Source organism: Lolium perenne, chromosome 1 (genome assembly GCF_019359855.2).
Source record: "Lolium perenne isolate Kyuss_39 chromosome 1, Kyuss_2.0, whole genome shotgun sequence".
NCBI lineage: Eukaryota > Viridiplantae > Streptophyta > Magnoliopsida > Poales > Poaceae > Lolium > Lolium perenne.
In genome coordinates this window covers 90421971-90442057 of record NC_067244.2, presented here as the reverse complement: position 1 = coordinate 90442057, position 20087 = coordinate 90421971, and positions in this window count along the sequence as shown.

Here is a 20087-nt window from a genome sequence, read left to right as displayed (position 1 = left end):
TAAAATGAATCCTAGCATTAATTGTGTGGGAGAGAGACACGCTCCACTGTTGCATATGGACAAATATGTCCTTAGGCTTTACTCATAATGTTCATGGCGAAGGTTGAAACTGCTTCGTTAATTGTTATATGGTTGGAAATGGGAAATGCTACATGTAGTAATTGGTAGAATGTCTTGAATAATTTGATACTTGGCAATTGTTATAGATCATGTTTAAGCTCTTGCATCATATACTTTTCACCTATTAGTGAAGAAATACATAGAGCTTGTTGAAATTTGGTTTGCATGATTGGTCTCTCTAAAGTCTAGAAATTTTCTAGTAAGGGTTTGAGCAACAAGGATGACAGTGTAGAGTCTTATAATGCTTGCAATATGTTTTTATGTGAGTTTTGCTGTACCGGTTCATACTTGTGTTTGCTTCAAATAACCTTGCTAGCCTAAGCCTTGTATTGAGAGGGATTACTTCTCGTGCATCCAAATCCTTGAGCCAATAACTATGCCATTTGTGTCCACCATACCTACCTACTACATGGTATTTCTCCGCCATTCCAAAGTAAATTGCTTGAGTGCTACCTTTAAATTTCTATCCTTTATCTTTGCAATATATAGCTCATGGGACAAATAGCCTAAAAACTATTGTGGTATTGAATATGTACTTATGCATCTTATCTCTTATTAAGTTGCTTGTTGTGCGATAACCATGTTCCTGGGGGACGCCATCAACTACCTTTGTTGAATATCATGTGAGTTGCTATGCATGTTCGTCTTGTCTGAAGTAAGGGCGATTTACCATGAGTTGAATGGTTTGAGCATGCATATTGTTAGAGAAGAACATTGGGCCGCTAACTAAAGCCATGATCCATGGTGGAAGTTTCAGTTTTGGACAACAATCCTCAATCTCTTATGAGAATATTAATTGTTGTTGAATGCTTAAGCATTAAAGAGGAGTCCATTATCTGTTGTCTATGTTGTCCCGGTATGGATATCTAAGTTGAGAATAATCAAAAGCGAGAAATCCAATGCGAGCTTTCTCCTTAGACCTTTGTACAGGCGGCATAGAGGTACCCCTTTGTGATACTTGGTTAAAACATATGTATTGCGGTGATAATCCAGGTAATCCGAGCTAATTAGGACAAGGTGTGGGCACTATTGGTATACTATGCATGAGGCTTGCAACTTGTAGGATATAATTTACATAACACATATGCTTTATTACTACCGTTGACAAAATTGTTTCTTGTTTTCAAAATAAAAGCTCTAGCACAAACATAGCAATCAATGCTTCCCTCTGCGAAGGGCCTTTCTTCTACTTTTATGTTGAGTCAGTTTACCTATTTCCTCCCACCTCAAGAAGCAAACACTTGTGTTAACTGTGCATTGATTCTTACATACTTGCATATTTGCATTCATCATATTACTTTATGTTGACAACTATCCATGAGATATACATGTTACAAGTTGAAAGCAACCGCTGAAACTTAATCTTCCTTTGTGTTGCTTCAATGCCTTTACTTTGAATTTATTGCTTTATGAGTTAACTCTTATGCAAGACCTATTGATGCTTGTCTTGAAAGTACTATTCATGAAAAGTCTTTGCTATATGATTCAATTGTTTACTCATTGCATTTACATTGCTTTGGATCGCTGCATTCATTACATATGCTTACAACAGTATTGATCAAGATTATGATGGCATGTCACTTCAGAAATTATCTTTGTTATCGTTTACCTACTCGGGACGAGTAGGAACTAAGCTTGGGGATGCTGATATGTCTCCAACGTATCGATAATTTCTTATGGTCCATGCTACTTTATTGATGATACCTACATGTTTTATACATACTTTATGTCATATTTATGCATTTTCCGGCACTAACCTATTAACGAGATGCCGAAGAGCCAGTTGCTGTTTTCTGCTGTTTTTGGTTTCAGAAATCCTAGTAAGGAAATATTCTCGGAATTGGACGAAATCAACGCCCAGGATCTTATTTTTCCACGAAGCTTCCAGAAGTCCGGAGAGGAAACGAAGTGGGGCGACGAGGCGGCGACACGCCAGGGCGGTGCGGCCCAGTTGTGTGGGCCCCTCGCGTCGCCCCTAAACCTACCTCTTCGCCTATAAGAAGCCTTCGTCGATAATAGTTCCAGTACCGAGAGCCACGATACGGAAAACCTTCCAGAGACGCCGCCGCCGCCAATCCCATCTCGGGGGATTCAGGAGATCGCCTCTGGCACCCTGCCGTAGAGGGGAATCATCTCCCGGAGGACTCTACACCGCCATGGTCACCTCCGGAGTGATGTGTGAGTAGTTCACCCCTGGACTATCGGTCCATAGCAGTAGCTAGATGGTCATCTTCTCCTAATTGTGCTATCATTGTTGGATCTTGTGAGCTGCCTAACATGGTCAAGATCATCTATCTGTAATACTATATGTTGCGTTTGTTGGGATCCGATGAATAGTGAATGCTATGTTATGTTGATTATCAATCTATCATATATGTGTTGTTTATGATCTTGCATGCTCTCCGTTGCTAGTACAGGCTCTGGCCAAGTTTTTGCTTGTAACTCCAAGAGGGAGTATTTATGCTCGATAGTGGGTTCATGCCTCCATTAAATCTGGGACAGTGACAGAAAGTTCTAAGGTTGTGGATGTGCTATTGCCACTAGGGATAAAACATCAATGCTATGTCTAAGGATATATTTATTGATTACATTACGCACCATACTTAATGCAATTGTCTGTTGTTTGCAACTTAATACTGGAGGGGGTTCGGATGATAACCTGAAGGTGGACTTTTTAGGCATAGATGCATGCTGGATAGCGGTCTATGTACTTTGTCGTAATGCCCAATTAAATCTCACACTACTCATCATAACATGTATGTGCATGGTCATGCCCTCTCTATTTGTCAATTGCCCAACTGTAATTTGTTCACCCAACATGCTTATTCTTATGGGAGAGACACCTCTAGTGAACTGTGGACCCCGGTCCATTCTTTTACATCGAATACAATCTACTGCAATACTCGTTCTACTGTTCTCTACAAACATCATCATCCACACTATACATCTAATCCTTTGTTACAGCAAGCCGGTGAGATTGACAACCTCACTGTTACGTTGGGACAAAGTACTTTGGTTGTGTTGTGCAGGTTCCACGTTGGCGCCGGAATCCCTGGTGTTGCGCCACACTACACTCCTCCGCCATCAACCTTCAACGTGCTTCTTGGCTCCTACTGGTTCGATAAACCTTGGTTTCTTACTGAGGGAAAACTTGCCGCTGTACGCATCACACCTTCCTCTTGGGGTTCCCAACAGGCACGTCGATTGCGTGCTAGCATCATTAGTTTCGTTCATCCCCTCGTTGCTCCCATCTTCTAGATTGCATCTTGGCTTGGATTGCATTCTCGCGGTAGGAAATTTTTTGTTTTCTATGCTATGAATCCTTACACTTTCTTAGGAACAAGAATAACAGGAACAACACAAGGACTAAGGCTTATGCGGATATAACCTTTGTAGAGTAGCGCTTGTACTTGCTTCTGTATCTCCTTCGTCTCTTCGGGATTCGTCCTATATGGCGCCCTATTGGGCAGCGATGCTCTGGGAATCAAGTCAATTTGATGCTCAATAACTCGAAATGGTGGAAGTCCTGCGGGTACCTCTTCCGGAAACACGTCGCTAAATTCCTGCAAAACATTAGAAACACCAAGCGGAAGAGGGGTCATGTTGTTAGAAACCAAAATTGTACCCTTGTACATGAGCACAATAGGCATGGCTGTAGGATCCTCACAAAATTCTCTCATGTCTTGTTTGGTGGCTAATGAGACTAAGGAATTCACTCTCTCACTTTTCGTTATATCACTCACGGCATTACAATTCTCTCGCCTATCTATGGATGCATCCTCCAAGTTTACTTCAATCTTCTGACGAGACTCATTGACAATTTGCTGTGGTGACATAGGCTGTAAGTTAATTTTCTTGCCCTTGAACTCCAAGTGATATGTATTGGCACGGCCATTGTGTTGCACAGAACGGTCATAGAGCCATGGCCGGCCCAACAGCAGGTGACAAACCGTCATAGGAACCACATCAAAATCAATGGAATCCTTATACGGTCCAATCTCAAAATCAACTCGCACCATGTGGCTCACCTTCATCTCACCATTATTGCTCAACCACTGAATATAATATGGATGTGGGTGTGGTAGATACTTCAGTTTCAGCTTGGCACATAACTCTTTGCTTGCTAGATTGCGACAACTCCCGCCATCAATAATGACCTTGCAAGCTTTATCAGGACCAACTAGTGCCTTTGTTTGGAACAAATTACAGCGCTGTGTAGATGCACTTGACTGCACATTAAGAACACACTGCGAGACAACAATAGTTTGAGCTTCAGAAGGGAAAGCATCAAACCCATCACTGTCATAATCATCCTCATCTAGAGCATTTGGATCAACATCATCTCCAGTTTCATACTCATTGTCCTCATTAATGATCATAACTTTGCGGTTAGGACAATCTCGCTTGAAGTAACCCTTGCCACCACATGTATGACAAGCCATATCGCGATTGCGCGCTGTCGACATGTTAGAACTAGTTCCACTTGCTGCAGGGACGGGCTTCTTTGTGTTAGACACATTGGAGACCGGCTTGCTAGACGAAGTAGGGACATCCGCAGGGCGCGATGATGGCGCCATGGAGGGCGCCGCGCGGGGTGTGTAGCGCCCAGCGCCTGTAGCACGGCCCTTCATTTGCAGTTCTTCAGCCAACTGTAACTCAGCTTCTCTTGCATGATGTAGTAGCTCATTCATAGTAGCGTAGCTGTGATGACGTACAATGCCCTTGATATTAAACCGCAGACCATTCAGAAAACGTTGTAGTGTCATCTCAAGAGACTCACGGACACGGGCACGCTGCATAAGCATCTCCATCTCCATGTAGTAAGCATCAACCGTCAACACACCTTTCTTCAATTGGGTCAACTTGTCAAAGACGGAACGCAAGTAATTGGTAGGCACAAAACGAGCTCTCATTGCCGCCTTCATAGCACGCCATGTGATAATAGGTAGCTCACCATCTTCTTCGCGAGCACGCACAAGTCCATCCCACCAACGCAATGCATAGCCATCAAATTCAGAGGAAGCAAGCTTGATCTTCCTATCTTCAGCATAGTCAGGATGTAAACGCCATAATCTCTCAATCTTCAGCTCCCATGTAAGATATTCTTCAACATCAGTACCTCCTTCAAATCTGGGAATTGAGAACTTGGGCTTACCCAAACCATCTTCTTGTTGTTGTGGAACATGTTGGGCTCCGACGGGGGCAAAACCACGACCACGGAAATCACCAATACCACGGCCAATACCACGACCCATACCACGCCCTTGAGCATTAGCAGCTTCAGCATTGTCGCCTTGCACACTGCCATCGCCATCATGCGGTAGTTGTTGTGGTTGCACCATAGTACGTATCCCACCAACGGCGTTAGTCAATGTCTGGATAGATGCTTGAAGAGTCGTCATGGATATTTGAACAGTGTTAACCGCTGTAGTAGCCTCATCGACCTTCAAGTGAACACCTTGAATATCCTTGTCCAACACATCACTAGCAACTCGTATTTCACGTTGCATATGATCACGAAGTGCCTCAAATTCACGCCAAGTAACTGGTGTAGTGATACGTCTCAAACGTATCTATAATTTCTTATGTTCCATGCTACTCTTATGATGATACTCACATGTTTTATACACACTTTATGTCATATTTATGCATTTTCCTGCATTAACCTATTGACAAGATGCCGAAGAGCCAGTTGCTGTTTTCTGCTATTTTTGGTTTCAGAAATCCTACAAAGGAAATATTCTTGGAATTGGACGAAATCAACGCCCAGGGTCTTATTTTTCCACGAAGCTTCCAGAAGACCGAAAGGATTACGAAGTGGGGCGACGAGGCGCCGCCACACTAGGGCCGCGCGGCCAGGAGGGGGCCCGCGCCGCCCTGGCGTGTGGGGCCCTCGCGCCACCTCCAACCCTACCCTTCCGCCTACTTAAAGCCTTCGTCGCGAAAACCCCAGTACTGAGAGCCACGATACGGAAAACCTTGCAGAGACACCGCCGCCAATCCCATCTCGGGGGATTCAGGAGATCTCCTCCGGCACCCTGCCGGAGAGGGGAATCATCTCCCGGAGGACTCTTCATCACCATGATCGCCTCCGGATTGATGTGTGAGTAGTTCACCCCTGGACTATGGGTCCATAGCAGCAGCTAGATGGTTGTCTTCTCCTTATGTCCTATCATTGTTCGATCTTGTGAGCTGCCTATCATGATCAAGATCATCTATTTATAATGCTACATGTTGTGTTTGTTGGGATCCGATGAATATGGAATACTATGTTATGTTGATTATCAATCTATCATATATGTGTTGTTTATGATCTTGCATGCTCTCCATTGCTAGTAGAGGCTCTGGCTAAGTTGCTACTTGTAACTCCAAGAGGGAGTATTTATCCTCGATAGTGGGTTCATGCCTCCATTTAATCTGGGACAGTGACATAAAGTTCTAAGGTTGTGGATGTGTTGTTGCCACTAGGGATAAAACATCAATGCTTTATCTAAGGATATTTGTGTTGATTACATTACGCACCATATTAATGCAATTGTCTGTTGTTTGCAACTTAATACTGGAAGGGGTGCGGATGCTAACCTGAAGGTGGACTTTTTAGGCATAGATGCATGCTGGATAGCGGTCTATGTACTTTGTCGTAATGCCCAATTAAATTTCACACTACTCATCATGATATGTATGTGCATTGTTATGCCCTCTTTATTTGTCAATTGCCCAACTGTAATTTGTTCACCAAACATGCTATTTCTTATTGGAGAGACACCACTAGTGAACTGTGGACCCAGGTCCATTCTTTTACATCGAATACAATCTACTGCAAACATTGTTCTTTACTGTTCTTCGCAAACATCATTTTCCACACCATACATTTAATCCTTTGTTACAGCAAGCCGGTGAGATTGACAACCTCACTGTTACGTTGGGGCAAAGTACTTTGATTGTGTTGTGCAGGTTCCACGTTGGCGCCGGAATCCCTGGTGTTGCGCCGCACTACACTCCGTCACCAACAACCTTCACGTGCTCCTTGACTCCTACTGGTTCGATAAACCTTGGTTTCTTACTGAGGGAAACTTGCTGCTATACGCATTACACCTTCCACTTGGGGTTCCCAACGGGCGCGTGCTTTACGCGTATCAAGCTAAATTTCTGGCGCCGTTGCCGGGGAGATCAAGACACGCTGCAAGGGGAGTCTTCCACTTCCAGTCTCTTTACTTTGTTTTTTTCTTGCTTTACTTTATTTTATTTTCTGCTCTGTTTGCTTTCTTATATCAAAATACAAAAAAATTAGTTACTTGCTTTACTTTATTTATAGTCTTGTTTGCGTTCTCTATATTAAAAAGACAAAAAAAAAATTAGTTACTTGCATTTACTTTATTTACCTTTTTCTTATTTCATCATGTTTCCCCCTAAGTTTACTCTGAAAGACATACCGGTAGGACGAGGGTCTATCATTGGAAGAGATAATATAGAAGATTTTTTCAGTCATGTTAGTACGGTTGAGGATTTTGAAGATAGACACTTGGTGGAACTTGCTCCTACTTATGAAATTGCTGTTGCTTCTTTAGTACACATGTTAGAAGCTAGATTTGTTAATCTCAACCCCGTAATGCAACATATGTTTCTTACACTAGGTGATATGGAAGAAGGAGAAAAGAAAGATTTTATTTTAGAAACCCTTCTTAAAGAATTTGGTGATGTAGCTAGAGAAGCTAGAAAAGTCTTTATTAAACATAAGATGCTTGGCTTTTATACCAATTTTGCTAATACCCTTGAAAAGATGGAAAAAGATAGATTAAAGTAGACCAATAAAGTTAATTGTGAGGGGGAGATTAAAACATCAATACCTTGCAAGCACTTAGGAATGTGCGAGGCACTAGAAAAGAATTTTGATTGGATTGTTCCTAAAAATTTGTTTAATGAGAATAGCAAGCCTAAGAGTAATGAAAAAGGAGCCTCTGAAACTTACATAGATAGGATACAATGCATAGTTGAGAAAACTCCAAACCCCTCTGTTGATGCATCATCTCTTGATAATACTTGATTCACACTTTCTGCGCCTAGCTGAAAGGCGTTAAAGAAAAGCGCTTATGGGAGACAACCCATTATTTTACATCTGCACTTTTGTTTTATATTTGAGTCTTGGAAGTTGTTACTACTGTATCAACCTCTCCTTATCTTTATTTTATCGCATTGTTGTGCCAAGTAAAGTCTTTGATAGTAAAGATGATACTAGATTTGGATTACTGCGTAGAAACAGATTTCTTGCTGTCACGAATTTGAGTAGTATTCTCTGTAGGTAACTCAGAAAAATCTGCCAATTTACGTGAGTAATCCTCAGATATGTACGCAACTTTCATTCAATTTGAGAATTTTCATCCGAGCAAGTTAAGTGCCCCAGAAAAATTCGTCTTTACAGACTGTTCTGTTTTGACAGATTCAGCCTTTTATTTCGCATTGCCTCTTTTGCTATGTTTGATGGATTTCTTTGTTCCATTAACTTTCAGTAGCTTTGTGCAACGTCCAGAAGTGTTAAGAATGATTATGTCACATCTGAATATATGAATATTTTATTATGCACTAACCCTCTAATGAGTTTGTTTTGAGTTTGGTGTGGAGGAAGTTTTCAAGGGTCAAGAGAGGAGGATGATACAATTGGATCAAGAAGAGTGAAAACTCTAAGCTTGGGGATGCCCCCGTGGTTCATCCCTGCATATTTCAAGAAGACTCAAGCATCTAAGCTTGGGGATGCCCAAGGCATCCCCTTCTTCATCGACAAATTATCAGGTCACCTCTAGTGAAACTATATTTTTATTCCGTCACATCTTATGTGCTTTACTTGGAGCGTCTGTATGTTTTATTTTTGTTTTGTTTGAATAAAATTGGATCATAGCATTCTTTAAGTGTGAGAGAGACACGCTCCGCTGTTGCATATGAACACATATGTTCTTAGCTTTATTCTTAATGTTCATGGCGAAGGTCGAAACTGCTTCGTTCATTGTTATATGGTTGGAAACAGAAAATGCTACATGTGGTAATTGGTATAATGTCTTGAATAATTTGATACTTGGCAATTGTTGTGCTCATATAGATCATGTTTAAGCTCTTGCATCATGTACTTTGCACCTATTAATGAAGAAATACTGTAGAGCTTGTTGACATTTGGTTTGCATGATTGGTCTCTCTAAAGTATAGATATTTTCTGGTGAGGGTTTGAACAACAAGGAAGACAGTGTAGAGTCTTATAATGCTTGCAATATGTTCTTATGTAAGTTTTGCTGTACCGGTTCATACTTGTGTTTGCTTCAAACAACCTTGCTAGCCTAAGCCTTGTATTGAGAGGGAATACTTCTCGTGCATCCAAATCCTTGAGCCAAAAACTATGCCATTTGTGTCCACCATACCTACCTACCTACTACATGGTATTTTCTGCCATTCCAAGTAAATACTTCGTGTGCTACCTTTAAACAATTCAAAAGTTACTATCTCTTATTTGTGTCAATGTTTTATAGCTCATGAGGAAGTATGTGGTGTTTTATCTTTCAATCTTGTTGGGCAACTTTCACCAATGGACTAGTGGCTTCATCCGCTTATCCAATAATTTTGCAAAAAGAGCTGGCAATGGGGTTCCCAGCCCCAATTAATTAACTTTCATTATTTTGCAAATAGACACTCCTCCATGGTATGTGAAATGTTGGAAGGCACCCGAGGATTCGGTTAGCCATGGCTTGAGAAAGCAAAGGTGGGGATGAGTGTCATCTCTAAATAAAACTAAAAAAAATAGACACTCCTTCATGGTATGTGATTGTTGGAAGGCACCCGAGGATTCGGTTAGCCATGGCTTGTGAAAGCAAAGGTTGGAAGGAGTGTCACCCAAAAATAAAAATTTCGTGGGAGCCGCTCTTTGAAAGTCTATCTGGCAAGGGGGTTAGAGTGCCCACTACCATTCGTTGACAACAACAAACACCTCTCAAAACTTTACTTTTATGCTCTCTTTATGATTTCAAAACTTGAAAAGCTCTAGCACATGATTTTATCCCTTCTTCCCTCTGCGAAGGGCCATTCTTCTACTTTTATGTTGAGTCAGTTTACCTACTTCTTTCTATCTTAGAAGCAAACACTTGTGTCAACCGTGTGCATTGATTCCTACATACTTGCTTATTTGCATTCATCATATTACTTTGTGTTGACAATTATCCATGAGATAAACATGTTGAAGTTGAAAGCAACCACTGAAACTTATATCTTCCTTTGTGTTGCTTAAAAACTTTTTACTAAGAATCTATTGCTTTATGAGTTTACTCCTATGCAAGTCTTATTGATGCTTGTCTTGAAAGTACTATTCATGAAAAGTTCTTGCTATATGATTCAGTTGTTTATTCATTGTCTTTACCATTGCTTCGAATCACTTCATTCGGTACATATGCTTACAATAGTATTGATCAAGATTATGATAGCATGTCACTTCAGAAATTATCTTTGTTATCGTTTACCTACTCGAGGGCGAGTAGGAACTAAGCTTGGGGATGCTTGATACGTCTCAAACGTATCTATAATTTCTTATGTTCCATGCTACTTTTATGATGATACTCACATGTTTTATACACACTTTATGTCATATTTATGCATTTTCCGGCACTAACCTATTGACAAGATGCCGAAGAGCCAGTTATTGTTTTATGCTGTTTTTGGTTTCAGAAATCCTACAAAGGAAATATTCTCGGAATTGGACGAAATCAACGCCCAGGGTCTTATTTTTCCACGAAGCTTCCAGAAGACCGAAAGGATTACGAAGTGGGGCGACGAGGCACCGCCACACTAGGGCCGCGCGGCCAGGAGGGGGCCCGCGCTGCCCTGGCGTGTGGGGCCCTCGCGCCGCCTCCAACCCTACCCTTCCGCCTACTTAAAGCCTTCGTCACGAAAACCCCAGTACCGAGAGCCACGATACGGAAAACCTTCCAGAGACGCCGCCGCCAATCCCATCTCGGGGGATTCAGGAGATCGCCTCCGGCACCCTGCCGGAGAGGGGAATCATCTCCCGGAGGACTCTTCATCACCATGATCGCCTCCGGATTGATGTGTGAGTAGTTCACCCCTGGACTATGGGTCCATAGCAGTAGCTAGATGGTTGTCTTCTCCTCATGTGCTATCATTGTTCGATCTTGTGAGCTGCCTATCATGATCAAGATCATCTATTTGTAATGCTACATGTTGTGTTTGTTGGGATCCGATGAATATGGAATACTATGTTATGTTGATTATCAATCTATCATATATGTGTTGTTTATGATCTTGCATGCTCTCCGTTGCTAGTAGAGGCTCTGGCCAAGTTGATACTTGTAACTCCAAGAGGGAGTATTTATGCTCGATAGTGGGTTCATGCCTCCATTTAATCTGGGACAGTGACAGAAAGTTCTAAGGTTGTGGATGTGCTGTTGCCACTAGGGATAAAACATCAATGCTTTGTCTAAGGATATTTGTGTTGATTACATTACGCACCATACTTAATGCAATTGTCTGTTGTTTGCAACTTAATACTGGAAGGGGTGCGGATGCTAACCTGAAGGTGGACTTTTTAGGCATAGATGCATGCTGGATAGCGGTCTATGTACTTTGTCGTAATGCCCAATTAAATTTCACACTACTCATCATGATATGTATGTGTATTGTTATGCCCTCTTTATTTGTCAATTGCCCAACTGTAATTTGTTCAACCAACATGCTATTTCTTATTGGAGAGACACCACTAGTGAACTGTGGACCCCGGTCCATTCTTTTACATCGAATACAATCTACTGCAAATATTGTTCTTTACTGTTCTTCGCAAACATCATTTTCCACACCATACATTTAATCCTTTGTTACAGAAAGCCGGTGAGATTGACAACCTCACTGTTACGTTGGGGCAAAGTACTTTGATTATGTCGTGCAGGTTCCACGTTGGCGCCGGAATCCCTGGTGTTGCGCCGCACTACACTCCGTCACCAACAACCTTCACGTGCTCCTTGACTCCTACTGGTTCGATAAACCTTAGTTTCTTACTGAGGGAAACTTGCTGATGTACGCATCACACCTTCCACTTGGGGTTCCCAACGGGCGTGTGCTTTACGCGTATCATGTAGCGGCGTCCTTTTTCTTCATCACATCAACATTCTCCGTAGAAGACATGATTAGTAGGTTAGTGCACTAAACAAAAAAATCTTTGGTGGTACTCTCACAACTCACTCAAAACTGATAAGAAAGGTAAATCTTACCGCTCCAAAGTGAATTAGTATTGCTTACCAACTTGGATTGACGGACTAGTGCACAGATGTAGCGAAGCGAATATCAAGGGTATAAGAACAATCGCACGACAAAGCAGGATATATGTGGGGCTGTAGGTGGGCTACCTATTTGCACCAATAACAAGCTCTAGCGCTGACCGTAGACAACCAATGATACTCACACAAGGCGATATATTGGGGCAATGCAACTATATGTAGGAAAGGTTGCAATGCACTAGAGAGACGCTAGCAAAGCTCAACGAGACAGGCACAAGATTGCTCAACTACGGGTGCAGTAGAGTAAACTTAGGCCTTCACTTGATTCAACTAGCACTTCACTTTTATTTTGGATTTTTCTTTTTGTATAACACACGCAGCTATGTAGCTCTTTTTGCTTCTTTTCATTTTTTTTAAATATAGGACACAACTCCTTGATAACACGGCCAACAGGAAAATGCAAAGCACTGATAACCTAACGAGCAGCCTGTCGAGCGGTAAAACTAGTCTCTTCTGGGGAAGTTCCTAGTCACTTTATATCGATAGGCTGTGTCTATGGTTGGGAACAAGCACACTGTACGCTATGTGGACTCAGAGTAACAAAACTGACACCTCTAGATAAAGTAACACAAGATGAAAGAGTAAACTCAAACCCTAAAATACTAGTTGGAAAGAAAAGATACGCAAAAACAACTACGAAAAGCAACTAAAACTTGAAATTAGTGCAATCTAAGGCTATGGCAAACCCTAACCCTAACTTTTTATGGCTTTTTCTGGATAGGAAAACACTCACAACTCAACTATGAGGAAAACGGGAAATCTGATACCAAGATGATATGGGGTGGCCCGATCTTCTCAGTAAGCGACGGGTGGTGATGAACACACGATGGTAGCAACGGATGGAATCAATGATGATGAGGAAGATAACTTGTATGAAGCCGACGAAGTCTCTCGATTGATTCCTGATGCCAATGCAACAGCTCTTAACCCTGCAAGATATTCGCAACTCCACACACTTGCGCACGTAGCCGCCGACCACGAAGCGGTAAATTGCAATCTTCTAATCCCCAATGGAACAGAAGATCACACAAACTTTCAGTATCATAAAACTCCAGATCGCAACGAATTGGAGAGTTGGGGAACAATAGTTTTGCTTAGCAAACAACTATGAACTAGGGTTTATCTTAAACATGGTCTAAAGCCGCTAGGGGTCGTCCAAGGCACTTATATAGGCGTCCGGGACGAGTTCTGGTCGAAAGATACAAGTAAAACCGACCCAGAATAGATCTGGTCGAGACAGACTCGGACAAATCCGGTCTGGAATCCGGTCAACCGGGCCAGGGACCGGGCTGGCCGGTCTGGCATCCGGTCAACCGGGCGGCAATCGGAAAGTTCGCAAAACTTCGTCCGGTTTGGCCCCGGTACGACGCATCCGGTCTGCCGCCCGGTCAACCGGGCCAGGGACCAGACGCGCCGGTCTGGAGGCCGGTCTAACCGGGTGCTGGGCCGGCCTGGACGTCGACTTCTCCTCTCGCGCATGCCTCCCGCTCCTCCCTCGCGCGTCCATGAGATATCTTCATGTCCAGCTCCATGTCCAGCTTCACGTCCATCTTGACGTTCGTCTTCATGTCCAGCTGCTCCTCTACTCCTCGTGCGATGCTCGTCTCCTCTTGATACCTGATGATACATAAGTAATAGGACTTAGGCAGTATAAAGTTCTCATCAATTAAAGTATCGTTTAGAAACAAGTTCACCTGTTGTTTAAGTAGCTTCGCACGAGCCCTTGTAATTGGTCCAATCCGAACTTCATTGGACTTGAGCTTCACAGCAGGTTCATCTTCATTTATCAATGACGGAGGTAGTGGTGTAGTAGGGATATCCTCATCAGTTTGCGTCGTTCCGGATGCCGCGGCCATCCGCTTTTGCAGTGCGTCCCCGCGTTGGGCCGCATTTTTGTCCGACTGGATCCATCCGGACACGCGGGCGCGGGATGGGTCGCCCCGTTGGAGATGCCCTAAGTGGCTCTTCCACTGGACATAAACGGATGTGCGGCTTCGGCCACATATATGGTTAGCAGTTTTTGTGGCAGCCACCTATGATTTCTAGTGGTTTTGTGCGGTTCAGCGGCGCCACCACGACCGCTCCACGATATGTTCCTCACCGAGTTTCCTAGTGCACCGGTCGATTCGAGTTGCAAAACAGATTGTCCGCTTCGCTTGTCAAGTCGTGTTACGGCCTGCTAGCTCGATCGATTGAAACTTTTTTTCTATCTTGGAACGAAATAAACGTCCTTGGTTTTTTGCACAAATGGCATCCATACTGCCTTCTTCTGTAAGGTACTCTTAGAATTGATCACTGGTTCATACGAATTCAGATACAAGTTGGGATTCAAGTCCAGAAGGAAGAGGCGAGAAGCTAGAAGAAGGGGATGAGCTCAACAGGGGATGAGCTTGTCTGTGGTAAGGCGGTGTTAGGCATGGTGGAGATCCTGGTTACTGTTGGTTCATCCATGGATGTCCTCCGCGCGGCCGTTGCTCCCGCCGGCCACTGAATCAACCTCGCCCCCAGGTCAACGTAGAAGATCCGAACGGCGGCGGCTCGCGAAGTGATGGTGAGGACGCGCAAGATCTGGTCCGTCGGCGCGTGGTGGAGCACAAGATCCGGTCCTCCGGAGCGTGGGGGCGCGGAGGAGGCAGCGAGAGAGCATGGCAGCACGGAGGAGACCGGCGCGGCGGAGGCGCGGAGGAGGCAGCGACGCGAGGAGGGAGAAGTGTCGGTCTGATGGTTGTCGCTGGGATTTTGGTGGTCAACCGCTGGGAATCATGGACTTTGTGTTTTTGTCCACAAACGCCACATAAATTTCGTGGCAGGCCGCTTATGCCATATGGGCTAAAATTGGCGGGCGGCGTATATGGGCACGCGGTGTGCCGCTTCCATTTACATCCGGACTTGTGGCGTGGTGGGTTCGCGCACAGCGGAGAAGACACGGTGGTTGCGGGGGCACGTCGTGGCGGGGGTGGGGCCAAGCGGCGCGCGGTTGTTGAATCAGGCATGAAGCTATTCCTCAAGAACACGGGTATGAATTGACGAAACTTTTCCCCTTTTCCCCTCTCAAGGCGCTACAGTAGCCACGCGTTTTGAGAGTCTGCCGCTCTTCTCCCCCGTTGCCGGCCCGATCCGGATCCTTCTTCGTCGGCAATGACGACCGGAGAAGAGGAAGGAGAGGAGCTTGGCCTGCTGTATATACTAGTCTAGGTTATCTAGTCCTGTTGTCTACCCTCGTGGAGTATTGGAGTAGGAGGAGGGATCTTCTTGGCCAGATCCAGCCCGTCCAAGCTTCCTTCTTCGTTGCTGCTCGGCTCCGGTGGCAGGGGCGGTGGCAGGCGACGAAGGGGTGGCGTGGCATCTCCAGCAATAAGGCCTTTTCTTCCTACCCTTGTCATCTGCTTTGGTTGCGCTGGAGAAGCAACCAAAGTCCAGATCGTTCATTTCTCCGACCTCATCCATGGTGGATGGACGAAGGAAGTGGAGGATCTGAGGATGGCTTCCCTAATAATCTCTCCCGGGTTCACCGACGCCGCCATCTTCAACGCCCGCCTCCCCGAGTCCATGGCAGGCCCTTCGGGATTGACGGCGAGCCGGTCTCTCTGCCGTGGCCTTGGTATGACCCTGCTAATTCTTCATCTCTACCTCCTCTTCCTCTCTCCCGAGCTCTTGGCGTCATGGTGGCGTCAGGCAAAGGAGGATGCAGAGTGGTGGTGCTGAGGAATTGGCACCGAAGTCCTTCTGAAGCACCTTCTTGGAGCACAACATCGGCAGCACAGATGTTGGCCGTTATCCAAGCCAGTGAGATCTGGAAAATCTTCAACCTCCATCGGAGGCCCCTTCTGAGATTGTCGGTTGCATCCCACGTCGACTGTAAAGCAAGTGGTTTCGTCCCCGCTTTGGAGCTCGATGGCGACATGGTTGATCTCCTGCTCGTCGGTGGGGAAAGAGAAGGGCTTGATTGCTTTTCCCTTTCTTTCAGTGAGGCCCTTTCTGCAAATATCAGGGACCTATGTGTAATTTTCTATTTCATGGGGTCCTTTGTAATGTATTGTACACCCACCGTTGGTTATTAATGAAGCTTCTATGCCCTTCGGGGCACTCCGTGTTCAAAAAAAAAAGAATTGACGAAAAACGGCTCAGAAATCCGTCGATTCCATGCAAAATAGGAAGACTTGGCCAGAGAAAATTGGCGAAGTTGTAGATCAACCACTAAGACAACGGATCAGCGGACCAAAACCACAAAGAACGCAATAAATTCGGATATCAAATTTTGAGCTATTTTTGGGTATTTTTTAGACGAAAACGGTGGGGTGGCGGTCAAATTTGTGGCAACCTTTTTCGATAATGGGCGCTTTATTACTTAAATTTAAGCATGACACCCAGCCTCTGCATAACTAAGATGCACACAGCCGTACAAATCCAAAATAGAACATCATAAGGGAACTAAGAGTGTGATACAGAAAAATCGAAACAAAACAGAGCTAATGAGGAGATGATCCTATCCGAAAATCACGCTGCCATCCATGTTACGAAAAGATATCCCTCGCTGTATCCTTCAATCATGTAGACATCTCCGTAAAGAGGTCTTGGTGCTCCACACGCTGTAGAGGTGACCATAAATGGAGTGTAGCGGTGCATCTGTAGATAACCTGCATAAAAGAAACATATTATTATTAAAAACATTGTCATTTCTACATAGCCAGAGCGACCAAATAACGACAATCGCTCTCACCCTAATAAGTATCTTGAACCTAGGATCTACACCATTTAGCAAATTACCGAATATATTCGCAACGCTTTTTGGTGGATATAAGGTATAACCTATCTGGATGGCTGACCATATAGACCTGGCAACTTTACATTGGAAGAAAAGGTGTTTTATAGTCTCATCTTGATGATAGAAAACACACATTTTACTTCCCTGCCAATTACGCTTTTGCAAGGTTATCTTTTGTGAGGATTACCCCTCGACGGAGATACCACACAAAAACCTTAGTTTTTAGTGGAATCTTCATCTTTCAAATCTTCTTATTATTATCGACTGGAATATCATGTTGGATTAAAGCTTTATACATGGAGGCCATCGAAAAATTATAATTCTCAGTTAGATTCCAACGAAATACATCAGATCCCTGCGTCAAATGAACTGACTCTAGACGCTATAACAATGCATTCCAAGATGCCTGTCTGGGACCAATGAGAGTTCTTCTGAATGACACATTTGGTGGGTATGTCTCCATTACTTTTGCAAGTGTATCACCTTTGTGTCGCACAATATTGTATAAAGCTGGATATTGTTCGTGGGGGTGGTATTACCAAGCCATGTATCCTCCTTGAATCTAATTTTCGATCCATCTCTAATACAGAAAGAACCATATGGGAAAAAGACTTGCTTTGTCGCCATAATGCTAGCCCAGAAATGAGAATCTCCAGGTTTCCAATGAACCTGAGACAATTCATTTAAGCCAACATACTTTCTCTTAAGGAGGGTCTACCAAATTCCATCCTCGGTAAGTACCTTAAACAACCACTTACCAAGAAGGGCCATGTTTTTAACCTCAAGGTCTTCGATACCAAGTCCTCCTTAGTCTTTTGGTCGGCACACCATACTCAATTTTTCCAGTCGATATTTACGCTTGTCGCTATCCCCTTGCCCGAAGAATCGAGATCGGAAATAATCCAATCTCTTCAAAACTCCTATAGGCAATTAGAAGAAGGAAACCATATACATCACCATATTGCTTAGTACTGAGTTAATGAGAACCAATCTTCCTCCTAGGGATAGCAATTTGCCTTTCCAAATACTTAACCTAAGTTGCAACCGTTCCTCCACCATTTTCCATTCAGCATTTGTAAGTCTCCGATAATGGATCGGGATACCCAAATATCTAATAGGAAACTGGCCTTGGCCACAGCAGAACAACTCGGCATACTGGTCAACATTGGCTTGAGCCTCACCGAAATAAAACAATTTGCTCTTATGGAAGTTAATCTTCAAACCTGATAATTTCTCGAACGCTAAATGTATTAACTTCAGATTTTTTGCTTTCTCAATGTCATGTTCCATAAAAAAACAATTGTATCGTCGGCATATTGAAGAATGGATAACCCACCATCAACTAGATGAGGAATTACTCCTTCAATTTGGCCATCGGCCTTTGCGCGTTCAATCATGACTGCCAGCATATCAACCACAATGTTGAATAACATTGGTGATATGATGGCGGGTCGCCTTGTGTAAGTCCCTTTTTGGTCTGTAAATACTTGCCAACGTCATGATTGACTTTAATGGAAACACTTCCGCACGAGACAAAGCTATGAATTAAACCACGCCACTCATCAGAAAACCCCTTCATTCTGAGAGTTTGTTGAATGAAAGACCACTTAACTTTATCATATATTTTTTCAAAATCGATCTTTAATATCACCCCATTTAGTTTCCTATGTAGTTCGTGAACTGTTTCATGAAGGATAACCACCCCATCTAGGATGTTCCGTCCTTGCATGCAAGCAGTCTGAGATGGACGAACCACATGGTCGGCCACAGAGTTCAGCCTAATCGTAGCAACTTTTGTTAAAATTTTAAACTAACATTAAGAAGACAGATAGGCCTATATTGTTAGATCCTTTCTGCTTCATTAATTTTAGGTAATAAAATTATCTCACCAAAATTTAGGCGAAACAACTCAAGTTGACCGGCATGGAGAGAGCCAAATAAATCAAGCTGATCCGGCTTAATGATGTCCCAAAAACACTGATAGAACTCAGTTGGGAAACCATCTGGACCAAGAGCCTTATTATGTTCCATTTGGAAAACAGCTTGCTTGATTTCTTCCTCAGTGTAAGGAGCCGTAAGCAAACTATTTTCCACATCTGAAACCTGGGGGATATCATGTGTTCGGGACTCATCCATGGAGAAGTTACCTTCTTAGGGATCACCGAACAACCCTTTGTAGTAATTAGTGATATACGACTTCAGGTGCTCATGGCCCTCAATTGTACCATCATCTTGAATAAGAGAATGAATATGTCTCTTCCTATGTCTGCCATTGGCAATACTATGGAAGTATCTAGTATTCGAATTCCCTTCAAGAATGAATTGGGATTCGGACCTTTGATACCATTTAAGCTCCTCTTCACGTAAAAGTTTCGTAATGTACGCATTTGATTGATTCTTAAGTTCAATCTCGGATGCATCCAATTCCCGAACTTCCGCTAGAGCCTCGAGGTCGTCTATAATAGATGCAAGATGTTGTTTCTCGCAGAGCTCTGATACCATGTGATACGACCACCTAGAGCTCTGATACCATATGATGCGGCCTAAGGCCACGTGGGTTGCCCGATCTCATGAATTTGACCAAGAACACAAGGGGGTGAAGGATGAACACGAAGAACACGATAAACACACGCAACACAACCCGATATAGTTTTGGTTTACTCCCGATAGCCCGAACCACTATCTTTCTAGAATCTCTTGAAAGAAAGACACAAGGTTCCGCGAGAGAAAGATCGGTATACGATCTGTAGAGTCACACGTGTGAAAGGCCGCGATAGAATCACAAGTGCGAAATACAAATCATATAAGGAGTGCCTTGATACAACTCTAGGATTGATGTCTAAGAGAGGAGGGGGTTTCCCTAAATGTAGTTAGGTCAGTAG